The following is a 16562-nucleotide window of genomic DNA, read 5'->3' as shown; positions in this document are numbered from 1 at the left end:
TTATCATCATGGCCACCTTACAGGAACTCCTAAATAAATTAAGGAGCTAATTTTATCTCTAAACAATGTTTAGCAATTATAAAGCTTCAGAAAATAGTATACTTGAATTCTGACCTTAAGAGATAAGAAATATTTCCAATTCTATGCTCTATCTCTCAATGATTATTTCACTCCACCTCACAGCTTGAAGTCCCACATTGATGCTACTGAAATCAGATGTACACATTTGATGACAGAATCTAAAAATCTGCATTAAAAGGGCTTTGACACAAATGGCTCTAGTCATTGAAGAGAAACATTATCTTCTCAGCTATCCACATTGTGACTATGTAGGAACAAACATTTTATTGTCGTTCAGTTGCTGAATTGTGTTCGATTCTTTGCAACACCATGGACAGCAAAATGCCAGTCTCCTCTCTCCTTCACTATCTCTCAGAGTTTACTCAGATTTATGTTCATTGAGTACGTGATTGAGTACGTGTATTTTCAAACACATATTCAATTTTTATTTAACATGTATGACTGCATGTTGGTTATGTGTTTGGCACTAAGCTAGAGTGTTGATATACAAATATGGAAAAAGTAAAACATGTGTTATCCTTCTCCTTAAAGCTTGTAATCCGCAAGGCATATAGGAAAACAAATGGACAATTTAAATGTGAGTTGAGTCATTATTTGGGCAATACGGGGTATGACGGATGCCCATAGAAATCACCTAACATTTACTTGTGGGATGAAACACAGCTTCTCCTAAGATATAATATCTTAGTAGCCATCTGGAAGGTAAGCGGACATTTTCAAAGAGACATGGAGTATAAAAGTATGTCACTTCAAAGGAGAAGCATCACAAAGCTCTTTACATAATAAGCAGTTACGTAATTATGTCCTGAATTTAGTTCTGTGTGACTTTATACTAGAGCCAACCCACCCATTTCCCAGGACTAGAAGAATCTTAAGGGTAGCGCCTAAAAATATGCTACTTTAGCACAAGGATTATTGTGAGCTGAAAGCAATTGAAAAGAAGTAGATACAAGAAAGGCTGTCTGCGATGGTTAAGTCACTAGGATGTGTCCGACTCTTGTGACCTCATGGACTGTAGCCCACCAGGCTCCTCTGTCCTTGGGATTCTTCAGGCAAGAATACTGGAGTAGGTTGCCACTTCCTTCTCCAGGGGAATCATCCTGACCCAGGAATCAAATCTGGTCTCCTGCATTGCAGGCAGTTTCTTTACCAACTGAGCTATGAGGGAAGCACTTTAGGTCCCCACATATTTGTCTTCCCCCAAGTTGCTCCTTCTAGTGCCTTGGAGTTACTTTGCTTTGTCTTGCTACTTCTCTACAAAATTATTGTTCCTTGCCAAGATTCTCTACAAGCCCAAGTCCTCATCGTACCCACTGAGTCCCTCATCATTGAGTATTGTTATGTATGTGTGCAATACAGATGTTATTACAATTCTGGGTTTTTTTTTCACTTACTAATCTGTCTTTTGTTAGTCTAATTTATAAGACCCAAGCCAATGAACTAAAGATGAATAGAGGAAATTTTTTTTCCCTCTCCCACTGTGTATATAAAATCCCATTGCATCAACTACAATGATTTTAGAAAAAAATGGGATTTGAGGAACAAAAGTCAAAAGCATCAGTGACACAAACACAAAAAGATAGGAACCTAATAAAGATGGTGATCATTTTAGATGCATTAAGTGATTAAGAAACATATAAATAATCAGTAAATATGGCATTTTTCCTTGAAAAAAATCCCAAGGTCTGCTTGCAGAAGGGGATATAAAGAAGGTTGCAGTTTGTGAGTGCTCACAAATGCAATAAGGAAGGTTATCTGAAATCGGACAAAAATTGTAAAACTAGATGTGGAGAGGGGTATTAGTTTTCCCTTAATACCATAAAAAACTATTACAGATTTGGCACTTTCCATGAAGTCTGGGCACAGGTTTGTTGTTGTTCAATCACTCAGTCATATCTGACACTTTGCAATATCATGGGCTGCAGCATACCAGGCTTCTCGGTCCTTCACTGACTCCCAAGTTTGCTCAAATTCACATCCATCGGGTCAGTGATACTATCTAACCATCTTATCCTCTGCTACCTTCTCCTGTTGCCTTCAATCTTTCCCAGCATCTGGGTCTTTTCCAATGAGTTGGCTGTTTATATCAGATTGCCAAAGTATTGGAGTTTCAGCTTCAGCTTTAGCATCAGTCTTTCCAATGAATATTCAGGGTTGATTTCTGTTAGATCTTTGATTTATGGACCTAACATTCCATGTTCCTATGCAACATTGTTCTTTACAGCATTGGTCTTTCACCACCAGACGCATCCACAACTGAACGTCATTTCCGCTTTGAGCCAGTTGCTTCATTCTTTCTGGAGCTATTAGTAATTGACTTCCACTCTTCCCAGTAACATATTGAACACCTTCCAACCCGGGGGACTCATCTTCCATGGTCATATCTTTTTGCCTTTCCATACTGTTTATGGGTTTCTTGTGGCAAGAACACTAGCGTGGGTTGCCATTTCTTTCTCTAGTGGACCATGGTTTGTCAGAACTCTTCACTATGACTCAGCCATCCTGGGTAGCCCTGCACAGCAGGGTTACACAAGCCCCTTAGCCATGACAAGGCTGTGATACATGAAAGGGGGGCACAGATTTAGTTGGGTTCTAAATCAAGGTGTTGGTGAGGTCATGTTCCTTTCTGAAGGCTTTGAAGAATCTGCTTTCAAGTTCATCCAGTTGCTGCAGAATTCCTTTCCTGAGGAATATAGTTGAAATTCCCACTGTCTGGTGACTGTTAGCTGTAAGCCCTCAGCTACTAGAGAGCTCTCTCGAGTCCTGCATGTGTTGAATTCTCCCAAAGCTGGGAATCTCTCTTACTCTTTTTTTTTCTGCTCCATATCTGGCTCTAAACAGGGTAAGTTCTCTGCTTTTAAGGACTCCTGGGATTAGAATAGGTTTGACATCCCAGGTGGCACTGGTGGTAAAGAACCCACCTGCCAATGCAGGAGATATAAAAGACTCAGATTTGATTCTTGGGTTGGGAAGAGCCCCCTGGAGAATGAAATGGAAACCCACTCCGATATTCTTGCCTGGAGAATTCCACGGACAGAGAAACCTGGCAGGCTACCGTCCATAAGGTTGCAAAGAGTTGAACATGACTGAAGTGACTTAGCATGCATGCATGCACCTAGACAATCCAGGATAATCTTCCTTACTTCAAGTCAGTGATCAGTAACCTCCAGTCATCTGCAAAGTCCTTTTCACCATGTAACATAATATATTCACAAAGTCTAGGGATTTGCACATGGTACCTTAGGAGACCTATTCCATCTACCACCTATGGACATGACTCATAAGACATGTGGTGGGCTGAGGGAACTGGCAGATGTTTGAAATGTATGCATTTTGTGTGTTCCTAGTTGGATCAGTTTATCCAGGTATCAGTTTCTTTGGTCAACTAGTACATCTCCTGGATGAAATCATACATAAGAAAACATGAAATTTATATAATGCCCAAGTTGTTCCTTAATATGTCATTTGCATTAGGACAGATGTGTGTTTTTTAAAACATTTATCTAGCAACACTGATCATATATACTTTAAGGACAAGAGAATTAGAGTTGGCTTATACAAACATAGCTGTAGTGGCAGGCTCATAAGCACAATGGATACAGAAATCTTTCTGATATCTATTCTCATATCTATTCTAACTATAGGAATGTAAGATAATTACCAAGTATATTTAGACCTTAATTCCCTTATTGGTAAAGTAAAAGACTTGGCCAAATAATCTCATAAGTCCTTTCCAGACAAAAAAGATAATTTCCATAATAAATCTAAGTTCTAAATAAATGGATAAATAACTCATAAATAAGATTTGAAGAAGCAATGACTGTTTTCATATTTGTTGATAAGTACATCTGGCCAAAGGCTCTAACTCCATTATCTGACAAAATGACACTTTCATACTGCTTTGAAATTACAGAAGAATATGTTTTTGAATGAATATATTTTTGCCCTTGAGGATGAGAATAGAAATAAAAAATAAAGCACTTAGTGCAGAAGAAGAAATAAAAAGGATAATAGGATGTAAATACTAGCTTGTGATGAATTCTATTTTTTTTTTTTTTGTAGAAAAATAAATGTGCTCCCCTGAGTTAATGCCAAAAATAAGTGAATCTAGATTTTGAATCACATTTGATATTAGGTAGGCACTGACGAATGTTGTATCAAGAAACAGAATGGAGAATCAGCCACCCCAGTGCAATATTTCCCTTTCTTTGAGACAGTTCATTAGATCAGCCCCAAGCTGTCAGTTCAGGCAAAAAAGATATGTCTAGGCTCAAGTGCTCAGATACGATTATTTGGTCAGAGCTAAAAAATGTTCTTCCTGGCAATGATGTTTTAATCTAACCAAATTTATTGAACTTCCCCTCACCCCACATGTCTTAGGTTTTTTGCCAGGTTGTGTAGGAGTTTTTAAATGCATGATCTCAGGTTCTAGAATCAAGAAACTCACAGCCACAGTGGCAACTCTCTCCTTCAGCATCCCTTCTATCTGTTTCAACCCACGGATAACATGATGAGTCAGAAGGAAACCCCGTTAGACCTCACTAACTTGCAATTCCCAAGAAACTCCTTCTTTCTTTATCAGCTATCAGTTCCAATGAGCTAGCTGCCAGTTATAGCTGACATTGGAAACTTGCTAGCAAATTACATCACCTCCCACAGCAGTGTCTGAGTCATGTGGTCGTTTTCCTTCTCAACACCCTCTTCCTTCATCTCTCTCCCTCTTCCCTGAAGTCTCATTTTCCTTCTCTGGGTTCTATGGGTGTCCTGTGACCTTTACTCTTGGTGCATGTGTTATACTGCAGTGTCCTGGATGGCTTGCTTTTATGACTCAGCTACTAGACTGTGAACGTTAGGAGGGCAAGGATGTGTCTTAAGTCTTTTTGACTCCTCAGCCTTCAAAGTTGACTAAACTACAGACAGAAGTCAAATCAATGTGTGATGAATAAGTGATAGTATTGGTGGTAGTGCCACTGATGGAGTCAAATTGAAACTTCTCAATAGAAAAGTCTTAAAGAAGTCAATATTCTTAACTAAAAATCACTTTTCATAATATGTGCCCTGTAGTTTTAAAGTCTTCCCAGTCATGGCATATGATTTCATTCACTTCATACAAATGCAAAACAAGTTTGTGTGCCTGATACCAATATAACCAGTTGATTTTCCTCATTTCATTCATTTATCAGGTTCAGTTCAGTTTAGTCGCTCAGTTGTGTCCAACTCTTTACCACCCCATAGACTACAGCAAGCCAGGCTTCCCTGTCCATCACCAACTCCCAGAGCTTACTCAAACTCAAATCCATTGAGTCAGTGATGCCATCCAACCATCTCATCCTCTGTCGTCACCTTCTCCTCCTGCCCTCAATCTTTCCCAGCATCAGGGTCTTTTGCAATGAGTCAGTTCTTCACATCAGGTGACCAAAGTATTGAAGTTTCAGCTTCAGCATTAGTTCTTCCAATGAATATTCAGGACTGATTTCCTTTAGGATGGACTGGTTGCATCTTCTTGCAGTCCAAGGGACTCTCAAGAGTCTTCTCCAACACCACAGTTTAGAGGAATCAATTCTCTCAGCTTTCTTTATAGTCCAACTCACATCCATACATGACTACTGGAAAAACCATGGCTTTGACTGCTGCTGCTAAGTCGCTTCAGTCGTGTCTGACTCTGTGCGACCCCATAGATGACAGCCCACCAGGCTCCGCCATCCCTGGGATTCTCCAGGCAAGAACACTGGAGTGGGTTGCCATTTCCTTCTCCAATGCATGAAAATGAAAAGTGAAAGTGAGGTCGCTCAGTCGTGTCCGACTCTTCGCGATCCCATGGTCTGTAGCCTACCAGGATTTTCGGTCCATGGGATTTTCCAGGCAAGAGTACTGAAGTGGGATTCCATCGCCTTCTCCATGGCTTTGGCTAGACAGACCTTTATTGGCAAAGTAATGTCTCTGCTTTTAAAAATGCTGTTGGGTTAATATGTTAGGTTGGTCATAGCTTTTCCTCTAAGGAGCAAGTGTCTTTTAATATTAAGACTTCAGTCACCATCTGCAGTGATTTTGGAGCCCCCAAAATAAAGTCTGTCACTGTTTTCATTGTTTGCCCATCTATTTGCCATGAAGTGATGGGACCAGATGCCATAATCCTAATTTTCTGAATGTTGAATTTTAAGCCAACTTTTTCACTATCCTCTTTCACTTTCATCAAGTGGCCCTTTAGTTCTTCGCTTTCTGCCATAAGGGTGGTATCGTCTGTGTATCTGAGGTTATTGATATTTCTCCTGGCAATCTTGATTTCAGCTTGTGCTTCATCCAGCCCAGCATTTCTCATGATGTACTCTGCATATAAGTTAAATAAGCAGGGTGACAATATACATTGTATCTAATCAGGACTTGGATGCAATCTCAAAAACAACAGAATGATCTCTGTTTGTTTCCAAGGCAAACCATTCAATATATCAGGTTACTTATGTTAAAAGAGGTCATATGGGAGAATGGACGCAGTTGTGAATATTGAGTGCAGTCAACAATCACCCAGGCAAAACAATATTATATTATAATCGTACTTAATGTTCATTGCGTGTTAGTCAGTGGTATCATCAAAACTGAAGATCAGGATATTCTATTCATTCTTGAAATGAAATAAAATGGGAATAAATAATAAACTTGAAATATTCCAGGGTTTTGCTCTTTAGTATTCAAAAATAAAATCTTCATTTTTTATATGTTTTTTTAACACAGTAAGATATTGTGTTTACAGATTAGGAAACACCTTTTAAAGTCAAATCTGCTCCATTATTTTGCAGCTCTGATTAAATACTAAGATGATTCAAAGTAAAAATCAACAACAACAAATCAGTCTGTGTCTCTAGAAGCATATAAAAATTTACATAATGATGGGCCTTCCATCTCAGAAGTGATGGTGTCATGAACCTTGATTAAACTTGTCTATTTATTTAAAAAATCAGTATATGTAGAAAGCATTTCAGCGAAAATAGAGAAACATTCCAGATAGAAGCCATAATATTTTAAATATATCTTTATTTTTTAAAAGCTGCAATATTATTTTAATTCTTTATTCATTGGCACATCTAAAGTTTTGCCCCAGCTCTGCCAGATTACTATTTTAAACTTGTCAGGGGATAGATCTTGCTTGGACCTCAATCTCCTTATGTGCAAAATTAAAGAGTTGACAAAATGAATTTTAAGATCTCTTCCAGCTATACCATTTACAACCTCTTTTTCTTTTTATATAATATTTAAACTTCATTAAACAGGATAAGACTCAACAAAATATCACTGGCCTTCAAGTTCCTCTTGAGTCCCTTTTCCCAAATGGCAAAACATAACTTGATTGGTTGCTATCTTTCCACCACAACCCTGAGTCCAAGTTTCTTTCTTTCCCTCTGATTTTGCCCTCTGTCCCCTCCATACACACACATACACATACACACAAACTTTTATCGTTAAGTGGGAAAGAGAAGGCTTCACTCCCTAGGTCACAGATTTCAGGAATATCTACTTGCAAGACTCAGGTTTCAGTTAATTCGGGTACCATGAAAAGGTAAATGCCATCAGAGTGTTTTGTAATGAAAGTGGGTTTCAGAGGGCACAGCTTAAAGAGCTGAGAGTAGAAATGAAAGGTGGATATAGACATAGACGTAGAGTTGGTAAGGCATGTAATGCCTGAATGAGACAATGTGTTTAAATGGGTTTGTATTTTAGGAGACACTGAAAAAGAGCACAGATGAATGACATGAATAGAAATATAATTTTAGTGTAATTGAAAGATCAGGGTTAGGGAGCTGGGCAAACCTAAGCTAGATGCAGTTTAATAGCTATTGAACAGTGGCTAGTCATTTAACCCTGTGTCACAGTTTTCTTATCTGTGAAATTGGATTAATTTTAATTGCTTAGGAGAATTCAATCATTTTATGCACATAAACACTTAGCACAGTGCCTATCATATTTTAAATTATTACAAATTTTCTGAAAGCAAATCTTATTATGGTTGCCCTCCTAGCAGCTAGGCTAGTGCCTTGCAATTTCCTCCCTTGTAAAAGGAGAATTGTGGGGGACATTATCCTTTGCAGAAAGAAAATGTGCTGGTTTTTCAATTCAGTGAGGCTCAATGCCTCTAGCAATAGTCTTTCTGCCAGCTATCCCTCCACTTTCCATATAATTTCTCAGTTTGGGCCTCATTCTAATACGTGTGTAAATGAGGTTGACTGCTCAGAAAGGAGAGGTAGATCATTCAATCATTCATTTACTCAGTAGGTGTTTATCGAGTGCCTAACGTGCACTAGGCATCCTGTAGTGTGAAAAGACACACTACTGATTAAAATAAACAATTCTCTGCTCTCATGGAGCTTGGAATCTAGAGTCAAAGGAAGACGATCAAAGCATTACATGTGTTAAATTGATTTTGTGATTTCTATAAAGGGAAGGTACACAGTGCTTGGAGAATACAACAGTTGAATATCACGTTAAGAGAATCAGGGAGGGATCCCTCAAGTGAGGACATAATGCTTGAGCTGAGATGTGAAGACTCATTAGTAGCAGGAGTCAGTAAGAAGGAGCTGTGTATGAAAAGGCTCCATATAGGAAAGGAGCTTGGAATTATGTAGACTTGACTAACAAGCAAATTGTTTAAAATTTAGAGAGTAACAAAGGTTAAAAGAGGAGAAGGGAGGGGACTAGGAATAAGAACCTCTTATTCTTAAGAGAAGTAGAAAGCTGTCGAAGCACTTTAAGCAAGAGTGGAGATTTTATTTTTTACTTCAGTGTGCAAAATGGAATTAAGAGGGGCCCAGGTGCATAAGAGCAATCCAATCAGAATGCTGTTTAATAGTAGAGGCAGCTACTGTGGATAAGTGGTGAAGATGAAATTGGACATGGTGCCAATCACATGGATAAGGACACTTTGAGAAGAGTGGGTCTGAGGGGGGCTGAAGACACAGAGACCCCTTTGGAAAATCCAAAAAACTTTGTTAAATAGGCCTCTATAACCACAAGATAGGACCTCAGAAAAGAGAACTGGAATGAGTGATGTAATGCATGTCATCCTCATACAGATGGTAACTGAAGTCATCTGTATGAATAAGGACGAGTAATGAGGAGACTTGAGTAAGAAAATGAGAAGAAAAGAAGGGCTGGGACAGCACTGATATCTTCTCACATTTAGAGGTAAGGAAGAGGAAGCTGAAAGTAAGGGAAATACAAAGAACAAAGGGATGGGAAGAAAACCAAGAGAGTCCTAGGAACTTGCCCATCAAGTCAAATAGCCCCCTATTTAGTTAAATTTAACCTGATTACTATGAAACCAGTTAAGATGGAAGTAGCAAGTTTACTATAGAAAGTTTCTATATAAGGAGGCAACTTATTGTTCACATTAGTCTTGCGTTTACAACCGTTTAGAAAGTTAAATAAATGCAATGAGTTCCATGGAATTCTTTTTATATAACTAGAAACCTTGAAATTGAAGGCAAAGTTTTGTTATCAAAACTGTGTTTAATGTAATCAGTCCTATGCTTATTATTATATATATACTCCCTGTTCTGTTGTAAAATGTGTATCATTTTATGCATCTGTTATTTATTCAGTCTTTAGGAAATTAAATGTAGTAATAGACCCATGAACAATTTACTAGTTTGCATCTAATGACTATTTTAATCCTTAAACTCTTTGGGGAATTTGACTATAGAAATATATATTTTTTCAACAAATGGACCAGTCTTGATAAAAGAAATTTTTGATGAGATGATTTGAGACTATATAGATATGGTATTAATTTTCAAATCCATCCCCCCTCCTCTAATTTGAGAGCTGAACTATTAATAATTCCTGCCTGAATTAATTTTTACTATTGTCGGGGGAGTGTGTGAATTCCTTGGTTCTGCCTTACCACCGCAAAAGTTTGAAGCAATGGACAGACCTGTGTTATAGCTCAGTTTTATTGGTGGGCAAAGGAAAATACATTCTTGAGGCATGAGGGCATACCCACCCGAAAGACGTGAAGGGGAGAGAGGACCTGGCACAGTTTTGACTCCTCTGCTTTTTCTCCTTCCCCTGAGCCTGCCCTAGTTAAACTGGGCTAGCCAGGAGGGCTGTTCGTTTTACCTGAGGTCCTCATTCTGGTCCTCGGACCTTCCTTTGTTCTATGTTTGTGGGCTTCTTCCTTCTTTGTCTTTTAGCCACTGCCATTTTGAACTCCTTTTTCCTATTCTAACTACCTAACTGTATAATGGGTGTTAAATAGTGAGCTTTCTAGCTCCATCTTTTTTTTTCTTTCCTCTATTTATTATTAGGAAGTAGATTGCTTTCTTTTGCTACGTGCTTACATTTTCATAGATTTAGTTAGTTAGAGCCTTTGCAAGCTGGCTTTTTTTTTAAGGGTAGAAATATTGCTTTATTTGAGAAAGTTATTTTCAAATTACTTTTGTGTGTTTTAAAAAGTCATATGTAACTTATGACTGATTCACGTTGTTGTACAGCAGAGACCAACATATTTTAAAGCAAGTATGCTACCATTAAAAATAATTTTTTAAAAAAGAGGATAAAAATCATATACAAACACACACACATGTCCAAATACATGTGTGTGTGCTTATGTTTTAACATACTTTATTACTTTCTGGTCAATATACCTTCTTTAACCAGCCGTTTCTTCCAAGATCGCTGGTTTCTTTTGATGGAGAATGGAATTTAGAAGCCAACATGTAGGTGCTAGGTATGTTTATCAGTGCAAACATCTTTTAAATGAAATTCTAATGCTAATTTTCTTTTTTAGCCCCTGGCAAATATGTCAACAAACCAAGAAACAAACACAAATGCTGTTAAAAAACAAAATTTAACCAAGTAAATCTGAAATCTAATTGGCTTTAGTCAACCCTTCAAGAGTTAGGCAGCACTGCAAGTAGTAAATAGAAAGGCATTTCCAGGGGGTGTGCAACAATGGAAGGCTTTTATAGCTTGGCAGGACAAGGACGCAAAAAAAAAGGAAAAGATTGTTTTCACCAAGGTTACCTCACTAATGCTGACCAGAAAATTCCAGAAGTACCATTCCTGGGAGAGACTGCAATTAAGTCTTGGTTTGCTGTCCTGGGACAAGTGACCTGACCTTGGAACTATTGTTTCTTTTTTCTTCTTTTAGTTTTTAAACAATTTCCTCTTTTTGACCAAATTCTCAACCTGAGAGATATGATCAAAATTTAAGGCATTACTGCTGCTCTCAGCTACCACTCTATAGTTTTTCCAGAGCTCTGTTGATCTTTGGTGTGGTATCCACAGGTCATGATATTTCTGCCTATTATCCCTGTAACATTCACAAGTAACACTTCTAAGTTCATAATCCTTAAATTGATTATTCTCTTGGAGTCTTTTCTAAAGTTCTTGTCTAAGGGAGATCAGCAGCTTGGTGCTTAGCAGCTGTGAACATGCACTTAAAGCTTTTTAGAGAATATTATGTGCCAGGGGTGATCTTGAGGGAGCTGTAGGGTGTAGCAGCTTGAAGTGGGGTCTTACTTCCCTGATTGGGAATTGAACTCAGGGTTCAGAGATGAAAGCACCAAATCCTAGCTACTAGACCACAAGGCCCAGCAGTGTTGAAGTAGGACCACAGTTCTTATCTTCTTTGAGGAAAGAATTCAGTAAAGAGGCCGAGACAGTAAAGCAGGTGAAGTGTCTGTTAGAAGCAAAGTATGTCTGAAAGGACACATGGGTGAACTCAAAGAGAGATGCACGCTAAAGGGGAGTTTAAATAATTTATAAGGCAGAAGATTTCTGGATTCCCTCCGACCAATCATTTGGCTCATGTTCAAATTTGGTCTGACTCAGGACCCTCCCAAAGACCATGTGCATATTTTAGCCAAGATGGATTTCAACAAAAGGGTTTTTGAGAGGTTGGAAGGATATACTATAGGCTGGCGTCCCCTCCCTTCTCTGACTCCCGAGGATCTTTTCTGCACACGTGTGGTGTGAGATCTCCTTGACCTCAAGAATGGAAAACATGTAGCCTCCTTATCTTTCACTCAAGAAGAGATCAGCTCCTCTCTGCTTCTGCCTTATTTTTATCTTGAAGTGTCTACAGGAGACAAATTCCAGGTGTTCAGCCTAGGGTCCAGCTACCTCCTGTCTCAATATTATCTGAAGGCAGAAAAATACCACACATCTACTACATATACACACTAGTGTCTATATATACACTACATATAGACAGAGGCAGAGATCTTGTAATTATTAATATTTGTGGGAAAGATTTGTAAGATCTCTCAGTAGCCCAATTTGCAAATACTTCCTTTTTATCTCTTTCTTGCTCTTCTGATGAGAAATTTCTCCCTAAAGTTTGCATTTCAAAGAATGTCTCTTAGGTCCTAGAGAAGATAAAATGGAGGTAGAAAATCTACAACAGAAATGAAAAGAATAAGTTCAGGACAATTTTTGTTTCAAATTCCTTATCTTTTCAAACATTTTTAAAGAAATAGGTGAAGTTAGGAGGATTGATTTAAAAAAAAAAAAGCAAGTAAACTTTGAACTTTTAGAGCTCCAGAGTTACACCTTTGACCCTGCAGGACTTTACAAAACAGAGATAGTTACTCCCAACTCTTTACAATATTGGATTGTAGCTTTTTTGTTTTAGATACATTTTACCTCTTAAACTCTTAAATTTTTATAAGACTTTTGCAATGAATCTTTCAATTAAGCTATCTTGGAATTTCAAAATCTTTTGTAGTCTTCTACATATTAATTAAAATAGGTATCCCATTCTGTTTTATTTGGGAGCTATTGCTTTTAAGTGTACTTCTTAAATGAACTTATCTATTTGGAACATTTTTGATAATGACCACTGTAATTTCCCCTGATGTCTGGCAGCAATTTGATAGGTCTCCAGCTGCAAATGGAGCTCAACCCATATTTCTGTCCAGCCAAGCCTAGCTACAAATGATGTGCAATTCATGTTTCTATTTGGCCATATTTTGGAGCCTCCAACTTGACATCTACCAAGCCAAGCTCTCAGGACACAAAAAAGGCTTCAATAGCTTCCAGGATCACAGTTCTCAGACATAAAATTGGCAGGTATGCCAGAAGGCAGTGTGCTCAACTCTTTAAACACAAAGAACCCCATTTAAATAAAACTTTATTCAGATGAGGCCTTCTGCCTGCCCAGTCCAGTTTAAATCAGACCCAGTCTGATCCAGTCCAGTTCTTTGAATGAACACAGTCTAACTAAACTTGAACCCAGTACAATGCTAGACCTCAAATGATCTTTAAATTGAACCCCATCCAACTCTGGCCAATAACCCCTAACAGTTCCTGTGGAACCTAGGAATTGCAGTCTGAAAGGCTAGGGCCTTGGCTCCCAGCAGAACCCTGTGTCAGTTTAGTTGGGATCCAGGAAGAATTTTCAGCCAGTTTAAGGTGATCTGCCCTGTAAAGAAAAGCCAGTTACACTGGGAGCTCGACAGAAAGAGAATGGAGCTCCAAACGAGGAACTTGGAAATACTGAGAAAGACAAGAAAATCCTCAACTCAAAGGGTTTTCAGGGTGCTATAGGTATATTTCCTATTGTGTCTGAAGCTGCCAAAAGTCTCATTTGATCCTACTGCTGTCACCAAATCTGTTAAAAAAAAAAAACTCAACCAAGGAATTTTGAAGATCTAATTGACTTTATGCGATGATTCACAAATCAACAAGCACTCCATCTAATAAACAGAAAACTGTTCTGAAGAGCTATACAGAATGGAAAATATTTATACAAATGGGTAGGTTGAGGAGGTTATTAACAAAAAGAAAAGAAAGAACTATTTCTGGAAGATTATCTCACTAGTGATGACCTGGAAATTCCAGAAATTCCATTCCTCAGCCAGTTTGAAACTTTAAGTGTTGCTATTAATTTCCTGCCCTAGGGACTGTTGTTTTTCTTCTCTTCCTCCTCCTCCCTCACCTCTTTCCTCCTCTTTCTTCTTCTTCTTCTTTTTAACAATGCGAAGTCTTAACCTGAACTGTTATCAAATGGTAGAATTTACGTACAGATTGCACTGTACTGTCGTCAAATGCTATAGAACATTTAGTTTTGTAATTAAGTACATCTAAAATCTTATCAGGCCTGAACTAATTCTTATAAAAATTAAACTCATTTTTAAATTTATTTGTAGATAGACTTTGAAATATTTAATTAGGATTTTATAACTTTGGAAATTGGGTTCCTTTTCATCTTAACTGAATTAAAAACAATGCTAGATAAATGTAAAATTGTATTAAACATTAAAATATCATTTTTCTAAGAATCTAAGCTTTTTTTTTTCCAAGCCAGGAACTAATTGCACTATTTAAAATTAATAGCTTGGTTATATACACATCTTTTGTTAACAGTTACATGTTTAAGTGGGTGTAAAATGTGAACATGTTTTTACCAAGGCCTGCATTGCCTTAGAATCAAGCAAGCTTTTGCATTAAGATGAGAACATACCTTGTTCATGAGTACTGAGTTGACTAAATCCAAAATCTGGTTGTGATTAGATACATATGAAGTTAAAAATATATATGTTAAAGAGGAATATTCTATAATAAACAGTCATTCTCAGACTCAGTATACTCCACTATGCAAGTCTTTGTTATTGTTGCTTATAGTACTTAGGAGTACCTGATATTATTTCATGACTTTTTTCCTTTGTTTAGTGTCTTTTTCCTCTATTAAAATATATGTTTCAGGAAGGCAGAGGCTTTCGCTTTATCTCCAGTACTGAAGAGTGCCTAATTTATAGTGACTGTTAAATGCATAGTTTTTCAGTGAATCAATCATTCACAGTAGAAGGAATGAAAATACAGAGTGGATTATAATTTTGTTTTGGAAAGACATATAGTAAGACACTGTATTATGGGAGCTCTGGAAAACTAAAAGCAAATTGAGGGAATGAGGTGAATGTGTAGAAAAGATAGGTCAGAATATGAAGTTCAGGACAAATAGGTAAGGATATGTAAGAAAATAAAGTAATGACTTAAATTCCTCTGCTTATCATATTCTTCAGTGAACCGTTCATATAAGTAGAGACTAAAGGTTTTCGTTTTGAGGTTAGCTTGCTTCTTATCTTAGTATAAATTTAAATGATTAGAAATGTGGTGAGATTAATGTGTGACCATGAAACCACTAAGCAGTTAAGTGAATTCTGGATCACAAGCGGAAGTTACATTTTTTAAAAAAATGTAAAATATCCCCCCTGCAAAAGACAGCTTGTAACATCATAGCACTACTGTAACAGTATATTGTCTTGTTGTGTGTGTGTGTCTGTGTGTGTGTGTGTGTGTGTGTGCGTGCGTGTGTGTGTGTGTGCTCAGTCATGGGCAACTCTTTGTGACCCCGTGGACTGTAGCCCACCAGGCTCCTCCGTCTATGGAATTTTCCAGGCAAGAATACTGAAGTGGGCTACCATTTCCCACTCTAGGGGATCTTTTCAACTCAGAAACTGAACCTGTGTCTCTTACATCTCCTACACTGGCAAGTGTATTCTTTACTACTAGTGCCACCGGGGAAGCACATATTGTCTTTTATACATCCAGAATAAGTAAAAAGGATAATATCTATATAGTATCTCATTTTGGAGAAGGCAATGGCAAGCCACTCCAGTACTCTTGCCTAGAAAATCCCATGGATGGAGGAGCCTGGTAGGCTGCAGTCCATGGGGTTGCTAAGGGTTGGACACGACTGAGCGACCTGACTTTCACTTTTCACGTTTATGCATTGGAGAAGGAAATGTCAACTCACTCCAGTGTTCTTACCTGGAGAATCCCAGGGACAAGAGAGCCTGAAAGGCTGCCGTCTATGAGGTTGCACAGAGTCAGACACGACTGAAGCGACTTAGCAGCAGTATCTCATTTAATCTTCACAGTAGCTCTCAAGGTACTAGTATTATTTTGTCTCTTATAGAGCTTAAATCATTTGTACACATATCTAGCCACCGAGCCAATTAAGGCAACCATTGGTACAGGTTTTCCTCTTGTTAAACCTCTTTTGATATCCAAAAGTCCTATATCTATACCTCAATGGCTGTGAATATATTCCTTCCTGTAACTGGAAGCACTATTCCTCTGTTTGCTTTGTTTTTAGTCCGGTATAATCTGAGTATGAGGATTAGTATCTTTTAGAGATCACTAGTTAAAAAGTCATGCCAGCGGTCATCTATAGAAAAGAGAAAGGAAAGAAAGGAGAATCTGAATGTGCAATTAATGTTTAGAAAACAGGAAAAGCACACATGAGAGAGATATCAAAAGAAGCTGCTCAAAATTACAGCTCTAGTTTTTCATAAGTTGTCTTGGATTTGGAAAAATGGAGCTGAAATATAACCATCAATGGAGCTGACGGTATGGACCAGAATGAGTTTAATCAGAAGAAAGGAGCTGAGTCATTGTGTCCTGATTTTCAACATCCATACCTGCTAGAGAGGAGGGGTGAGGACTGGCTCTGGCTATGATTGCCAGGATAGAATTAAAATTTCCAA

This window comes from Budorcas taxicolor, chromosome 22 (genome assembly GCF_023091745.1).
Source record: "Budorcas taxicolor isolate Tak-1 chromosome 22, Takin1.1, whole genome shotgun sequence".
NCBI lineage: Eukaryota > Metazoa > Chordata > Mammalia > Artiodactyla > Bovidae > Budorcas > Budorcas taxicolor.
The sequence above is the reverse complement of the archived record's forward strand: the minus strand, read 5'-3'. Positions refer to the sequence as shown.